The sequence below is a fragment of the Mixophyes fleayi genome, chromosome 3, assembly GCF_038048845.1.
Source record: "Mixophyes fleayi isolate aMixFle1 chromosome 3, aMixFle1.hap1, whole genome shotgun sequence".
Lineage (NCBI taxonomy): Eukaryota > Metazoa > Chordata > Amphibia > Anura > Limnodynastidae > Mixophyes > Mixophyes fleayi.
Genome location: NC_134404.1, coordinates 84,907,633 through 84,924,114, shown reverse-complemented (window position 1 = coordinate 84,924,114; position 16,482 = coordinate 84,907,633).

The following is a 16,482-nucleotide window of genomic DNA, read 5'->3' as shown; positions in this document are numbered from 1 at the left end:
TCACCCACAGATCTTAGCCCTCCTCCTCCTCCCCCCCTACAAAAAATTGAAGAGAGTTATGCTGTCAGCAACAAAACAGCAAACAACTCTGCCTTCTAAAGAGAAATTATCACAAATCCCCAAGGCGAGCCCAAGGGTGTTGGTGGTTGTCAAGCCTGACCTTCCCATCACTGTACGGGAAGAGGTGGCTCAGGAGGAGCCTATTGATGATGTAGCTGGCGCTGTGGAGGAACTTGATGATGAGGATGGTGATGTGGTTATTGTAAATGAGGCACCAGGGGGGGAAACAGCTGATGTCCATGGGATGAAAAAGCCCATCGTCATGCCTGGTCAGAAGACCAAAAAATGCACCTCTTCGGTCTGGATTTATTTTTATCCAAATCCGGACAACCAATGTATGGCCATATGTAGCTTATGTAAAGCTCAAATAAGCAGGGATAAGGATCTTGCCCACCTAGGAACATCCTCCCTTATACGTCACCTGAATAACCGTCATAGTTCAGTGGTTAGTTCAGGAACTGGGCTAGGACCCTCATCGGTACAGGGACACCTAAATCCCGTGGTCCAGTTGGATACACACCAGCAACACCCTCCTCGTCAACTTCCTCCACGATCTCCATCAGATTCAGTCCTGCAGCCCAAGTCAGCAGCCAGACTGAGTCCTCCTCAATACGGGATTCATCCGAGGAATCCTGCAGCGGTACGCCTACTACTGCCACTGCTGCTGTTGCTGCTGTTAGTCGGTCATCTTCCCAGAGGGGAAGTCGTAAGACCGCTATGTCTTTCAGAAAACAATTGACCGTCCAACAGTCGTTTGCCATGACCACAAAATACGATAGTAGTCACCCTATTGCAAAGCGTATAACTGCGGCTGTAACTTCAATGTTGGTGTTTGACGTGCGCCCGGTGTCCGCCATCAGTGGAGTGGGATTTAGAGGGTTGATGGAGGTATTGTGTCCCCGGTACCAAATCCCGTCGAGATTCCACTTCACTAGGCAGGCGATACCAAAAATGTACAGAGAAGTACGATCAAGTGTCCTCAGTGCTCTAAAAAATGCGGTTGTACCCACTGTCCACTTAACCACGGACATGTGGACAAGTGGTTCTGAGCAAACGAAGGACTATATGACTGTGACAGCCCACTGGGTAGATGCATCCCCTTCTGCAGCAACAGCAACAGCTGCATAAGTAGCAGCATCTTCAAAATGGCTGCTCGTGCAAAGGCAGGCAACATTGTGTATTACAGGCTTTAATAAGAGGCACAACGCTGACAACATATTAGAGAAACTGAGGGAAATTATCTCCCAGTGGCTTACCCCACTTAGACTCTCATGGGGATTTGTGGTGTCAGACAATGCCAGTAACATTGTGCGGGCATTAAATATGGGCAATTTCCAGCACGTCCCATGTTTTGCCCACACCAGTAATTTGGTGGTGCAGCATTACCTCAAGAGTGACAGGGGTGTGCAGGAGATGCTTGCGGTGGCGCGCAAAATTGCTGGACACTTTCGGCATGCAGCCAGTGCCTACCGCAGACTAGAGGCACATCAAAAAACCATGAACCTGCCCTGCCATCACCTCAAACAAGAGGTTGTGACGCGCTGGAACTCCACCCTCTATATGCTGCAGAGGATGGAGGAGCAGCAAAAGGGCATTCAGGCCTACACAGCCACCTACGACATAGGCAAAGGAGTGGGGATGCGCCTGAGTCAAGCGCAGTGGAGACTGATTTCCGTGTTGTGCAAGGTTCTGCAGCCATTTGAACTTGCCACACGAGAAGTCAGTTCCGACACTGCCAGCTTGAGTCAGGTGATTCCCCTGATCAGGCTGTTGCAGAAGCAGCTGGAGAAAGTGAGGGAGGAGCTGGTAAGCCATTGCGATTACACCAAGCATGTAGCTCTTGTGGATGTAGCCCTTCGTACGCTTTGCCAGGATCCGAGGGTGGTCACTCTTTTAAAGTCACAGGAATACATTCTTGCCACCGTGCTCGATCCTCGGTTTAAAGCGTATGTTGTGTCTCTGTTTCCGGCGGACACAAGTCTACTGCGGTGCAAAGACCTGCTGGTCAGGAGATTGTCCTCTGAAGAGGACCGTGACATGCCAACAGCTCCACCCTCATTTTCTTCCACATCTATGGCTGCGAGGAAAAAGCTCAGTTTTCCTAAAAGAGGCGCTGGTGGGGATGCTGATAACATCTGGTCCGGACTGAAGGACCTGCCAACCGTTGCAGACATGTCTACTCTCGCTGCATTGGATGCTGTCACAATTGAAAAAATGGTAGAGGATTACTTTGCTGACACCATCCAAGTAGACATGTCAGACAGTCCATATTGTTACTGGCAGGAAAAAAAGGCAGTTTGGAAGCCCCTGTACAAACTTGCTCTATTTTACCTGAGTTGTCCCCCCTCCATTGTGTACTCGGTAAGAGTTTTTAGTGCAGCGGAGAACCTGGTCAGTGAGCGGTGAAGGAGGTTGCTTCCTCAGAACGTTGAAAAAATGATGTTTATAAAAATGAATAATAAATTCCTCAATGAAGTACAGCACTGCCCTCCAGATAGTACAGAGGGACCTGTGGTTGTGGAGTCCAGCAGGGACGAATTGATAATGTGTGATGAGGAGGAAGTACACACTGTAGGGGGAGAGGAATCAGAGGTTGAGGATGAGGACGACATCTTGCCTCAGTAGAGCCTGTTTAGTCTGTACAGGGAGAGATGAATAGCTTTTTTGGTGTGGGGGCCCAAACAAACCAATCATTTCAGCCAAAGTTGTTTGGTAGGCCCTGTCGCTGAAATGATTGGTTTGTTAAAGTGTGCATGTCCTATTTCAACAACATAAGGGTCGGTGGGAGGGCCCAAGGACAATTCCATCTTGGAACTTTTTTTTTTGCATTATATGACCAATCAACAGTCGTTTGCCATGTTCAAAAAGTAAAACCAAATTGCAACAAATTCAAGAAATTAAACCAAAAGTAAAATGCCCTGTCATAATTTAAAACAAGAGTTATTGTCATGCTCTAGAACTACTGTATTGTTGTTTATATTTTATAAACACTACACTTGAAAGCTTGAGTCTTTCAATGAAAAAGTAACTCTCCATTGCACGAATATTTGCAACAGGGACAATTTTAGGGTTAAGAAAGTCAACAAATAACACTTCGACACTGTCTGTCTTTATTAACACTACACTTGGAAGTTGGAGGAGGTATTGTGGCTCCGGCACCAAATTTACTATTTATATTTTTTCTTGTGGTTGCCAGTGCCCACTACACTACGCAGTCCAGATACTATTTTTGGGTGTAATTCGGACCTGTTGAAGGTTTTCTCTATATTTTTTATTGTGGTGGCCAGTGCCCACTACTCTATGCAGTCCAGATACTATTTTTGGGTGTAATGCAGACCTGTTGAAGGTTTTCTATATATTATATTGTGGTGGCCAGTGGCCAGTCCTCTACGCAGTCCAGATACTATTTTTGGGTGTAATTCGGACCTGTTGAAGGTTTTCTCTATATTTTTTATTGTGGTGGCCAGTGCCCACTACTCTATGCAGTCCAGATACTATTTTTGGGTGTAATGCAGACCTGTTGAAGGTTTTCTATATATTATATTGTGGTGGCCAGTGGCCAGTCCTCTACGCAATCCAGATACTATTTTTGGGTGTAATTCAGACCTTTTGAAGGTTTTCTCTATATTATATTGTGGTGGCCAGTGGCCAGTCCTCTACGCAGTCCAGATACTATTTTTGGGTATAATTCAGACCTGTTGAAGGTTTTCTCTATATTATATTGTGGTGGCCAGTGGCCAGTCCTCAACGCAGTCCAGATACTACTTTTGGGTGTAATTCAGACCTGTTGAAGGTTTTCTCTATATTTTTTATTGTGGTGGCCAGTGCCCACTACTCTATGCAGTCCAGATACTATTTTTGGGTGTAATGCAGACCTGTTGAAGGTTTTCTATATATTATATTGTGGTGGCCAGTCCTCTACGCAGTCCAGATACTATTTTTGGGTGTAATTCAGACCTGTTGAAGGTTTTCTATATATTTTATTGTGGTGCCCAGTGCCCACTACTCTACGCAGTCCAGATACTATTTTTGGGTGTAATTCAGACCTGTTGAAGGTTTTCTCTATATTTTTTATTGTGGTGGCCAGTGCCCACTACTCTACGCAGTCCAGATACTATTTTTGGGTGTAATGCAGACCTGTTGAAGGTTTTCTCTATATTTTTTATTGTGGTGCCCAGTGCCCACTACTCTACGCAGTCCAGATACAATTTTTGGGTGTAATTCAGAACTGTTGAAGGTTTTCTCTATATTTTTTATTGTGGTGGCCAGTGCCCACTACTCTATGCAGTCCAGATACTATTTTTGGGTGTAATGCAGACCTGTTGAAGGTTTTATATATATTATATTGTGGTGGCCAGTGGCCAGTCCTCTACGCAGTCCAGATACTATTTTTGGGTGTAATTCAGACCTGTTGAAGGTTTTCTATATATTTTATTGTGGTGCCCAGTGCCCACTACTCTACGTAGTCCAGATACTATTTTTGGGTGTAATTCAGACCAGTTGATGGGTTTTTAATTATATTGTGGGGAACACTCCTCTACGCAGTCCAGAAAGATACCTCGGTGCAACGTTTTGTACTAAAAAAAAAATAAAAAATTGTGAGGTGTTAGGTGTTCAGAATAGCCTTTAAATTAGTGGAAATGATTATTATTGAATGTTATTGAGGTTAATAATAGCGTAGGAGTGAAAATAAGCCCAAAAACTTGATTTTTACACTTTTTAGTTTTTTTTCAAAAAAAATCCGAATCCAAAACCTTAAATCCGAACCAAAAACTTTCGGCAGGTGTTTTGCGAAACAAATCCGAACCCAAAACATCGCGAAAATCCGGATCCAAAACACAAAACACGAGACCTCAAAAGTCGCCGGTGCACATCCCTAGTTATTTATGAAAAACAGTCAAAGTTACATGGCTCGGCATGTCAGAGCAGTGGAAACGTGACATTACACCAGGCCATATTGGAGTTGTGCAAAAAACAGATTTTATTGAGGAGCTGCTGTCTGGAGGGGGTATCTGGATTTTTCCAGTGTTTCGTGAATAGGCATCTAGCAGTGTTAAATATTTGAACATACAGTTTCTCAGGGTACTTATCCAGGATCTCTATAGAAGAACCCCGGAGAAAGGACCATGGGCATTTGGGAACTTGGACCATAGTGACCTCACTGATGAGAGCGGCTACATCGTCCCAGAAATAAGAATTTTTTGGGCAAGACCACAGATGTGGAGAAAGGACCCCTATTCCCAAAAGTCCCTCCAACATAAGTCAGAAATTGTCTCATAGATCTTTTTTCAGCTGGGTAGGAACCAAGTACCAGCAGTAGTAGGTTTTATTTGCATTTTCCTTAACGAGGGAGGAAATGGAAGTCTTGGAAGCTCTCTCCCTAACTGTTGCCCATGTGTCCTCATCTGGTGGACTGCCCAAATCAGCCTCCCACCTTAGTTCATGAATGGGGTCTCAGATTGCTTGCCAGATGTGAGCAGATTGTATAAGTTGGAAATGATACCCCGTTGCAGAGGTGAATTCACACAGAGAGATTCCAGATGAGTTAAGTGTCTCGTAATATCATTTTTAGGGAGGGAGTCGACACAATGTCTCACTTGAAGATATGAAAATGGCCTAATATTTGGGAAGTCAAAGTTGTCTTGCAGCAGTGACATTGGTATACTTTGATCAGCGTGCAAAATGTAACCCACCAACCTGATACCCTTCTCCCACCAGACCTTAAACAAAGAGAGGCATTGTCCCAGGATGAAGGCAAGGTTGTCCCAGAAAGGCGTTATGGGGGAGAGATTGGAGGTAGTATCAAAGTGTAGCTTACAGTAGTCCCATATTTGACAGGTGTAAGAATACTTTTTTAAACAGAAGTACTGTGAACACTTACATTGCTGTTATTCTTCCTTCTGGAAATCAGTAGATCATTCCAAAATATAGTCGTTGTGAATGTTCATCCTTTATTAGTAAATTGTTTTAATGTTCTGTCTCTCATTGTTAAAGGCGATTAAAATGCATTCTAGAATGTCTTCCGCTTATTATTGAGGTAATTTACTACATAAGTTGTATCCCTGCAACAAGCAGTGAAAAGCAGTGGTGAGAGGTGAATTTAAACCTAGTCCAGAGATATGCATCTCGAAATGATGAGATACGATTGGTATGGATTCCCTGTGAAGAAGAGGCTCTTAACCTACAGTAGGAAGTGCATGTTGTTCAACTGCTGACTCTGGACAGTGATGTAAAAAACCACCAGAAAATATAATTATTAAAAATAATGGAAGAAAACGAACTAGATCATATTTTTTATCAACTTGCATTTTGATCACTGTGCTTTGATATATCTGTTTATGTACTACAATCTCTGATTTACTGTTTTACACTTTGTACTTTGTATATCTCATGTGAATTTGGACTGTTTTGCAATGCTATGTTTGCTTTAATTTATTACTTTGATTTTGTTCTGTTTTGAAATACCAATAAAAATTCTTGATTGAAAAAAATAATAATGTATGAAGTAAATTCCAGCCTGGGATTTTAGTCATGGAGTCATCTAGCGCAGAGGAGATGTGCGAGGCATTCCTAGCCTTCAAATCTTGTTGGCCAATATAATCCAAATCCAGAATTTCTAGATTTAAAAAATTAGCCATCTACCGCCAACCAACCCTGACATTAAATTCATAGCAGTCACATTTAATAAATAGGACAATCACACCTCCCCAGCCAGTACTGAAATTAAATTAATATAATTCACATTACAAAAATAGGCCTCCTTTTCTTCCATACCAGACAAAAAAAAACCATATACAAATAGGCCTTTTTCTCACCTCAAACAGTCCCAAAAATACATTTAATAGCATACCACATTTAATACATATTATGTGGTCTCTCCAACCACCCCCAAAATGAAATAGCATTCAAATTTAACAAATAAGCCTCTTACCCTCTAACCAACCTCTTTACATTACATTAAATCAATAAATCAATATCATTCACATTTAATAAATAGATTTCCTTCTTTTCATTCAGCCACAAGATAAAATTAATAGCATTCACATCTAATAAACAGATCTCCTTCTTTCCAACTAGACTCATCATTAAAATAATTACATGCAAATTTAATAAATAGGCATATTTCCCGCAAATATGCATATGTTACCTAACATTTTTAGCCCCCATATTTAATACAGAGGCCCAACATTGCATTGCTAGCCCCTGCAATATATTGGGATGCCCCATGCTCTAGTCACATAATGGTTTGCAATACCATTCACCCTAATCTTCAGAGAGGGAATAACACAAACCCCAAAACAGAGAGTAGCTAGATCCCAATAAACTGGACTCTTTTAAGGGAATTATTTTTTAAATGTATAGCATAGGGAAATAATTGTTGAGATGGGACACATGGGATATTAATGTGCAATTATAATCATCAAGCAAAAAAATTGTCTATTCGATCAATTATACATAAATCATTAAAGATGAAATAATACGTTAAGAATAAAGGTATTACACTTGAATATGGATTCATTCTCTAATCTCTCACTTAAATAAATATATAGACAATTACTGTGATATTGTTGTTTTAGCTGATAATTAATTAGCAATATCTTAGAACCATTACATAACATTTACTCATTGCTATGTTCATTGATCTTAGAGCCCGGGTTTCTATTTTTATATGTTATTTTAATTTATTTTACATTAACTCATGGTCCAGTGGCACAGGGGATTGGAGGAACCCTAATGGTTTCCCCAGCATTAGGCTTGGGGTCACCAAGTTCACATTATTTCTCCCATCTCATGAGAAACAAATAGGGAACCCAAAATTAGGCTTGATGTCATGTTGTAGATCCGATTCCAACTCGATTTCTAGCCCAGTTCCTCTTGGGTCATCTCTGCATCAGGAAGATCTCGATTTAGCACACCAAGAACTAGGTCGATTCACTTTTATTTATGCTGCCATCGATATACAAAGGTCCTGACCAACCATTTAAAAAAATAATTTAATTGAATACAGCTAGCAGAGCAAGTATATCACGAATGCTGATCACATAGCAGTCGAATTGAACTCGTGCTGTTTTCACTCAAAGTTGAATCCTGGTGGAGTGCAATGGGAATTGTTGGGGTCCTTGTTTTATTTATTTATTTTAGAAGTGAAACAGAACAAACACAGTAGTAAAACAAGACTTGGTATTAACAAAGGAATTTGTGCCTCACACATCTGTAAAACATGTAGGAATGTTGATTTTCCTTGACTGGTTTGTCCAAGTTTTTAATATCGGACACAATATATATGATCAAATGAGATTCATACATAACATACAAATCAGAGGAAAAAAGACATGAGCATTACACTCCAAATGCAAAACAACTAGAGCAGAAATATTATCCATCACACTGCAATTTGTGTTTCAGTTAGAAGATCTTTCACATGCATTCATTACTCACTCACCTAAGTGCAACAATCAGGTTATACTGTGGGTTTCAGTGTAATTGACTTGATATATGAACATTGGAACCACTCTGCCTGTTTACATACATTATTAATCCATAAGTAACATTTTGTATCTTGATAGAGGTATGATTGTTTACCTTTCTATATATCTAGTGTTTTTGCATTTTCCCTTTTAAGTAATTACTTTGTTAATATTATGGCCTTTTCCTGCAATTTTCTCTTAATAAAATAAAAGTTCAGTTTTTATATGAATGCTGTTTTAATGCAAAAATAATTTACTGGCGTAATGTATTTCTACTGTAGACAAGTACTTAAGAGTATGTATTTATATATCAGGCAATGAAAAACAATGTTTTTACGTATCTTTAATTTAGTTAAAATAAAGAACACTGAACAGATGTTGGTCGTTACCAAGCATATTTTATATATGAAAAAATTGCAGATAATTATTTAAATAGTCCATTTCTGCGAGCATATGTATGTAGGGCTTGTCAACTTTTCTCCAAAACACATTAATACTAGAGATGTCCAATGACCCTCGTGTTTTGGTTTTGGATATGGTTTTAGTTCGAAAACGTCTTTATGTTTTGGTTTTGTTACAGGTTTTGCCCCAAAATCATGAAAGGTTTTGATTTTGGTTCTGGTTGTGGTTTTGGATCTGGATGAACTTGAAAATTGTGAAAAAATAGTTAAAATGTTTAGCTTATCTAATTAAATTTTTATCCTTACACACTCCATAAACTTCACCCCACCCTACAAGTCTCCTTGTTTGATTTGCAAGGGCAGCCTTACAGCACAGATCTACCTTACTCGTAGCAAATAAGTAAATCAAGGTATTTGAAAGCTCCGATCTTGGCTACTGATGAAAGTTTTGCCTATTGAGAAGTGCATTGTGCTAGTCTTTGAAGTTTTTAGTATCGGTGCAGGTAACCTTCGTCTATTTACTTTTATAAATATTTAACTATTCATTTTTACCACTATCCATCCAATGACTTTTGCCTGTTACTGTAGCTTCACTGTCTATGATGAATGCCCTGCAACATTCAAAATGTATTGTGTGTGTAGTCTTTGAAGTTTTGTAGTATGGGTGCAGGCCACCTCATCAACATTTATTTTTATACCGACAGCAAATTACGTAGTACTTTGCAATTGGGTATCTACGTGTCTAAATATCTACTGAAGCCTCTGTCCATCTCATGACATTTGTTTGTTACTGCCTCTGCACTCTCCATGATTCATGCTGTCTAATGTTCCAAATTTAATGTGTGTGCAGCGTTTCAACAATTTCATCTCTTGCACCTTACACTATTTTTTATTTTGCTGTTTAATTTTTATAATGGAATAAATTTCTTATTTTTACACCCCCACACACTGCACCCTACAAGTCACCTTGTTTGATTTACAAGGGCAGCATTACGACTCAGATCTACCTTACTCTTAGCATATAAGTAAAACAAGGTATTTAAAAGCTCCACTCTTGGCTACTGATGAATGTTCTGCCCATCAAGAAGTGCATAGTACTAGTCTTTGAAGTTTTTAGTATAGGTGCAGGCCACATTCATCAATCATCATGAACATGTATTTATATAATGACACTAAATGATGTAGTGCTTTACAATTGGGTATCTACTTATCTAAATATCTATAGATGCCTCTGTCCATCTAATGACATCTGATTGTTACTGCCTCTTCACTGTACATGATGTATGCTAACGTTTCAAATTTAATGTGTGCATAGTATTTCAACATTTTTATCTCTTGCACCTTACACTCAATTTTCTTTGTTGTTTAATTTATCTAATGGGCTTGCTTCAGTTGGTGGCATGGTAGATGACATTATTTTTGCAGCCATTGCAATGTTCTACATGTGGTCGCTGAATGTCAAAAATGCCCAGAAAAAACCCTCACACACACACACACACACACACACACCATTTCTTTCCCACTTTATATAAATGTCACTGAATGATTCTTAGCAACTTCACAGGTATTGAAAGGATAAAACGGTTTAGAATATAGAAGTTTTTTGGAGTGATCTGCTGCTCACTCTCATACAGAAACACCCATTTTTTTCACACAATACAGATGTCACTGCCTCACAGAAGATTACTTTCACTAGAAAAACTTAAACTTTGAAAATAAATAAATCAAATTGTATTTGGGTTCTGTTGCTAATAGTCATACAGCAAAAGCACACTGTTTTTCTCCACTAAATATACTAGTTAGTTCAGAATGATATATAACTGGGTCTAAATACTAGTACTATATTTATGCATTATTGACAACCAGTAGCCTCTGCTCCACCTAAACTCTCTGACAGATTGAAATTAAAACCAATTGATTCAGAAAACTATTCTAGCTGACTGATCCCTACAGAACCGCTTTACAATAATCACAGCTATTTATTATTTTCCTGGTCCCTCGGTCACCCTGTCTAATGCTATTTTCAGAGCAGAGCACTGCGGCCAACATCCTTCTTACACGCTGTCTGTTCTAAAATGGGACTTGAGAAAATGAGGGAGGTCTATATATCGAAGATATCGATCAAAACTCTTGCAATTTTTGCATCAATATTTTCCTGGAAAGTACGTTTGCTTCATTTTGAGATCCCAACTTGGTGTGCAAACCTTAGTCGTGACTAGATTTCACTTGGAACCCCAAATCTCAGATCTGTCGAATTTCTCCGAATCCGAACCACTCATCTCTAATTAACACTAAAGCACTCTCATTTCATGAGTTCTCAGGATAGCATTTTACAATGTGAATATACATAAGCAGAAATACACAATATGTTATATTATGCAGTTCATCTTAACTTGTGCCACTTGTAACATTTGAAATAGCATTCTGGAAGGACATACAGGAGATTAAGAGACAGGATATAAAAACACATGATGTATCAAATATGGAAACTCTATACATTGTTGTAAGCAGGCCCTGAGGTCTAACTGGGCTACAGCCCAGGGGTCTCGGCATCCAGGGGGCCCTTGAAAGTGCTCAGCAGCAGTATAGTAGTGCTTGGGTGGGAACGCCCCCGGCCCAATCAATGCTGCTGAGCCTGTCACTTTAGTCATTCCCCAGTGCTCAGTAATATGCTTACTGAGAAGATCTCATGAGAATGAGACTGAGTCTCACTCTCACGTGATCTCCTCAGTAAGGAGCTTACAGCGCATCTGTAGAAGGGCTACGGTGACAGGAGAAGGAGAGGGGGGCCTCACAGGGGAATTGAGGCCCCCTCAGCCCAGGTCCTTAATCCGGCCCTGGTTGTAAGCAAGTTACTTTCACAAATGCTTGAAAGTGAATTGAAAGGTTAACAACTTGATAGGGAATTCTAAGGTTTATTCAACATTACCGCTAGGCATGGCTACCTACAGCCATTGGCATTAAAAAAACATGTTTTATTTTCTAGCATTGCTTAATGCCAGTAAAAACATGCACTGGTATGGGGTTAGACTTGGTGCATATGACCCTATATCCACTTCTGCTTGCACTTGCAGTAGGAAGCAGAGGTTTAATGGAGTGTCTTCTATTGCTCTCAATTCCAACCACTTATGTAAGTGCTGGTTAGACAACATGTGTCACATGCTGTTGTAACTGACATGCGGTGTCAATGGAATTTTCTTATTGCCAGTGAATAACTGAGAAAAGTGCACTGAAGCTCTGCTCTCAGTTTCAACTGATAGTGAAATGTATGTGATGTTCCAGTAAATATCATTTTTATACTCAGCAGTCTATCATCCTCAATATATAGCAGTCACAGTTATTTCACACACAAAAAAACATTTTACCATTCGTAAACATAGTAAGTTGTGGCTTTTATTAGCAATAATAAGCTTTGCCATCACTTTTGTATGCATTATACAGCATTGGAAAGGATATTCCTTCCCAAATTTGAAGAGATGTGTAATATATCAGCGGTCATCGGCATGTGGAGTGTAATTCATTAGCTGCATTGTCCACTTTTCCCGCCTACAGCTGAAGCAACAATTCTTATATTTTAATTTCTACCACAAATGCAAAAGTCCTGCTACCGTTAATGTCCAGAGATTTTCTTTAAAACAACAACAGCAAAAAATTAAACTTAGTTGCCAGTATGGTATTGTTATTTAGCATATATTATATACATAACGGCTGGTATTTATTTATTTATCTCTTTCAACAACACACAAGAACATTCAAGAAATAAGATTGCAACTTCAATCAAAATGGTTTATTTTACCTCACAATTCTTCATTTACGAACACTTATGATCGCTGACAATTTTTATTTTACACTTAGGTGATACAAATAAAAATTATTTGTATGTAGTGTTTTTAAAGCGTGCGTCACATTTTGTGGAAGACGTTTTAAATCTTATTGATTGGATACTTAAAACTAGTTCATTGCTGCTCAATCCAGGCATAGGCAAGTTCTAAATGTAATTATATTGTGGTAAATAAATGTTTGTTGGTTTTCCAATAGCATCAAAATAATCTCTGTGGATACAGTTGACATGATTGGTTTTCCTTTTATGCGTGCAGAACATAGTCTCCTATTTAATCAATGCTGGCAGATGAAGGAGGTTTCACATTTGAAATGCTAACTAACTGCAGACTAATTAGACTAATTGACCATGGATATAATTGTTCTCATTTCAATGATAACTTCAGAATCTACTTGACTAATAACATTAAATCAATATAACTACAGCATATCATTGTAACAGTCGCATCAAGCTCGCATAGATACGCCTAACAAAATATGATCTTATATCAGGCTTGCTTAAGCTAGAAAATCAACTCCAAATATGTTTCATTCAGAAAAGTAAATGAATCACAAAACACATGAAGCAGCTAATTTATTTTACAAAAATAAGCATAAATACAGTGTTTACAAGTACAGCTATTTTTTTTAAGAGTAAAACAACACATTATGAGGTCTGTGTATGATTGGTGGCCAGGACTGTATGTTAATTATCATTAGGTAAGGCGCCCAATGCAGTGATGCATAAACTTGCACCACCACTATTTAACATTGTCCCCCTACCTTGCAGTCCCCTGCAAAATAAATGCTCCTCTGCGATCTCTGTATTCCTTTCAGCAGCTGCCTAATGTTACAGTGAAGGGCTGTAGACACCATCTACCTCCTAATAATTCTATTGCGCATACATGTATATTTTGATTTCTACCACAAATGCAAAAGTCCTTGATTACAAGCTGTTCAGGATTTAAATGGGACATTTAACCCCATTTTTCTAGAGTACCATTTTCTTGGTATAGCTGGCATTGGTTTAAAAACTAACCCCTCTCAAAACATTTAACCCAATAAAAGGATATTACTCTTTATTATTATATAGTATGTTTTTGAATTATTTATGGATTGTTGTTATAGGGAAAAATACAGATTCGACTGGCAATTGCATACATAGGAGGGGACTCTGATCTTTATGCTCTCTGGCAGGGCTGACTGGCAGATTGAGTGCCTAATGCCATCATGAAATGACATTAGTTTTTAAGGGTTGAAAAGCTTTTCTCCACTTGATAAATAGGATCAGATCGCATTACTTTCAGAGAACTATGGGGACTACAGTTACCTGCAGCAAATAGTTTAAGGCAGGAAAAATACACCATCACCAGAAAGCGCTTAAGGTGATATATAATATGGGTGGCATTGTAGTTTATGATATAAAAACAACAAAGAACAATATATGCAAAAATCTAAAAAGATGACAAAATTAACTATATGGGAATGGTTAAATACACAACAACACATTTATTGAATTAAAAAAACTAACAGTGGCTTAAGAACAACCTCAGATTCTACAAGTATAATTATTAAAGGCAGAATAATATATAATATTAGCAGCAGATCTAAGGGCACAAATTATCAACAATAGATAGTAAGCAAGGTGACATTCACCTAGTACTTAATGATTTAAGAGACTGTTCATATTGTGCTCAATATGATGATCGACGTTTACAGTTTCTTCTATGTAGATAATTCACATTAATCTTTGTATATAAGATATCCAATTGATAAAATACACCACAGCTGAGGTCCATTAATCCTTGTAATCATTATTTGACTGATTGTATACATCACAGCTGAGTTTATGGATCTGAGAGATCCAATTGGACCATATACATTTAAATGGTAGCCTGTTCCTTGGTAGAAGTATTATTAATTAAATATCACCTTAAGCGCTTTCTGATGATGATGTCTTTTGTACAATAATGAAAAAATCTCTGATTTCTCCTGTGTTAACCCCTTGATAAACTATGCAATGAGATACAGTGACAATTCTCTAGAGAAAACAGTGTTTTTCTCCGGTTTTACGGCTGATTGCGCTTTTGTAAATAAATCCCTAAAATGTGTGTGAACCGTTTTTTCTCATCTTTTTAGTCTATATTTTGGTTTCATGCTGTTCTGTTCTATCAAATACATCCTTTATTATTATAACACTGTATGATATCCATTCTTTTTCTGTTGTTTCTTTCCTGAAGTCTGCTATTAAAATGTATTTTGTCACAGTTATTTACAGTTGGAAAACCGCATATAAAAAGAACCTCATACACCAAACTTTAATTAGATGAATATACCCTATTTCTGGCATCCGCAATAGCTTTCAGGATATACGTATATAGTCCTTTAGTCGTTAATACTTTTACTACTGCAGTAGTGTAAATCAATTAAAATGTTTTAGTGAAGTATATTAATGTATGATTAAAGTGACATTCTAAGCAAGATATATTGCTAACCTTATTCTATCTGATGATCTTGGTTGGAATTGATGCTGTTAAATCTGATTACTATGAGAAGTGCAGCCTTAGATCTAGGTCACCTTGTAGTCATCTATAAGGAAAAAAGAAGGAGTGAACCTCTAATTTAGAAGCTTTCAGGAGCTCATTTTGCTTAGAGACATATTGTTATGTTGTTAATTTAATTAAATGAAATTGTGTTTAGTAAATTATTTGGTAAAATATAGCTAATTATATTTAACATCCACGTATATTGCAGGCACATTTATTTTTCTTTTGATAGCACATGTAACATTGGTTTGAAAGTCATTGATAGTACAAATACTTTCTACATAATATTCTGTCACTATCTGTTATGACATATTATTATGTTCAATATTTTTTTGTCTAATACAAAGAGATGCATCCACCCCCTTATATGGTTACTTTAGAGCCAAAACAAGCAAAGTAGGTTGCAGACTTCAAAACTGACAACATTGTTTGAAAATATGATAAACATTCTAAACTTTCTGTTGATGAGATATTGCACAAGGATGTTACACTACTAATATTATGTCTTGGTGAATTCCAATGACCAAACATATTAACAGTTATATCAGGAAACTGATCCAATACAGCAACATATCCAGCACATGTCAGGTAACTAATAAAAAACAAATTAAATTAATTAGATTATTATTGAGCGTGTTTAAAAATGAAGAGAGAAGATGATTACTGTTGGCCCCTGTTTATGGTCATCTTCCAAATGCACTACCAGGCTCAAGTGAAGTTTCAAAAGATCTGTCTGCTCAGGCAATGTGCCTGAGAGACAGATTTCATCCTATGTGTCTACCCATCTGTGTGCATATTTCCACAATGTAAGTTTACCCTGGTATTAAAGGGCTACTTGGGAGAAAAATGACATAGGGAACCCATGAGCAGGAAAATGTGTTATAGCACCTGTTGTGAACATAGAGAGCTGGCAGTTATTTATAAGGGATAAATCATAACTGCAGTGTAAATAGGTTATATCAAATGAATCCATTGATAAGTTTAGTTAAAGTGTAAAATGTGAAGCCAGAGAGTCTGATGTAAATGTATTGGATGGCTTTGCACATCTCAGTGTGAGAAGATAGGAGTGCCACCTGGGGCAGCTTCAAAGAGCTCCCGCAGTGAGATATAGCCTGGTTGTGACACCTGAATAGACGTTTAGGTACTGCTCAGCATGTGGTCTGGCTCAAAGAGGCCATGTGCTTACAT